The 1,754-nt window shown below is 55.2% G+C and overlaps 1 protein-coding gene across 1 annotated transcript in view; it reads left to right on the forward strand.

Moving 5' to 3' along the window:
* Positions 1-723: 723 nt before the first annotated feature.
* Positions 724-1,754, forward strand: part of OTX2 (orthodenticle homeobox 2) — a gene marked incomplete at its 3' end in the record, with an annotated part of 8,222 nt that continues 7,191 nt past the window's right edge. The window contains exons 1-2 of the mRNA XM_006767728.2: positions 724-976; positions 1,132-1,201. The remainder of the gene's footprint in view (positions 977-1,131; positions 1,202-1,754) is intronic.

Below are 1,754 nucleotides of genomic sequence, written 5' to 3' on the forward strand. Positions count from 1 at the left end.
TCTCCCTCCCCGGGTCCCGGGCGTCCGGCAGACCCCGCTCTCACACGCCGCGTCCTGACCCGGCTCTTGGGTCCCCCCAAATCGGTCCTGGGGGTAGATTCGGGGTTCTTGTTCCGTGTAGCCCGCCTCGGGCTTCTTAAAACTCCAAAAACCCTGGAGGAGCCCGGGAGCCCGGGTCTCCCGCTTGGGGGCCCGGGGCTGTTTACGAAGGCGTAAGGAGGGGGAGAGACACCGAGCTTTTGAAAATAGTTTGTTCTTGGACTTGTCTGTCCGCCTGCCTCTTGCCTCCACGCCTACGCCCCGCTCGCAGGCCTCCTTTCTCTCCCCCGGCCTGGTCGGACCCCGTTGGAGAACGCACAGGCGTGTTTTTAAGCTTCGGTCTGACTGGCTTTCTGCATCGGAGCCACACACACTGCTAAACGCAGAAGCCCATACCGCAGTTAGGCCCTACCACCCGCACTCTCTCCTGCCTTTACTTAAATATTTTATCTTCCCCTCGTACACGGGATGGGTTTCCTTCCTCCCCTTCCCTAAAACAAAAACAAAACAAAACAAAAGGCGGGGGGAGGACAGGGAGAGGAAGAGCAGAAGGCTAGGAGAGGCCTCCTGTCCATCATTTTAATTATACAGTTCGTTCGCTTGCTCCGGCCCATGATGTATATTTTAGGCGAGCCCAGTGTCTTTCAAGAACATTCTGGTAATGTCGGAGGCCTGGATGTGTTGCCTGCTCGTCCCCCCGTGCAGCAGCGGCCTGTTTTCCTCCCCCTGTTGTGTGTTTGTATTATTTTCCCTCTGGCTTAGATGTGTCAATCATTCTCTCCCTGCCATTGGTTGGAGAGTTTGCGTCAAAAAAGTTGCCAGAGAGGCGCTTTCTCAGCAAATCTCCTTGAGAGCAGAGCCGGCCTCAGCTCCAACTCAGCCTCCACTGTTATTAAAAATAAAAATCGCCAGAGCGGCCCTCACCGCGTCTGCTTTTGTATGTATCGCAGAGGGGCCCCCGCGCGTTCCCAGCGCCGGCTACTTTCTTCATTTTCTGTTCTTAACATTTTATTTTTGTCGTTGCGTTTGACTTTTTTTATGGAAAGGTGGAGACTGCGAGGTTTATAACTCAATACTCTTGATTTCTTTTAGGCTGGCTGGCCACTTGGAATTTTGAAGGATAATTTGATTTTTTTTTTCTAACCTCCCATGCGGCTGTAAGGTAAGTGTCCATCTGTGTAGTCTGTCTGTCTCTAGACGTCCCTCTGTCCACCGTCACCCCAAGGCCTCCAATAGGCCGGCCGATGCATCTCTGCGACCGTGGATTTCTGCGAAAGGCTGATGTAGTTTGGCCCTTGTGCGTGTTGAGATGTAATACCGACCATTGAGAAAAATGTAGGAGCTGGCGGCGAGGGCAGGAGTAGGAGGCGGGGAGGGAGCGCGCTCCTGGGCTCTCCGCTTCCGCGAAACATCGTGGAAACCCTGTGAGTCTACCGTGGGGTGGTTTTTTTCTGGGGGGGATGGGGGGGTTGTTTGTGGTTCTGTTTTATGTCTACGCCCATTCCGGGCTTCTCCCTGCGACCTTGGCGTCCTGGCCCTCAGCTGTGGTTTGGGTCATTCGGATTGATCCGAACGAAGGGCGTTTTCAGAGCCTGAGACAAAAAGATGCCTGGGGAGCTCGAGGGACGGATGGTAACAACCATAGTAATAATACAGGCGCCTCCGGGGGCCGGCGCCCCCAAGCCCGGCTGGCTGGCGGGTCCCCGGGCGCGGAC

The sequence above is a fragment of the Myotis davidii genome, unplaced genomic scaffold (genome assembly GCF_000327345.1).
Source record: "Myotis davidii unplaced genomic scaffold, ASM32734v1 scaffold281, whole genome shotgun sequence".
NCBI lineage: Eukaryota > Metazoa > Chordata > Mammalia > Chiroptera > Vespertilionidae > Myotis > Myotis davidii.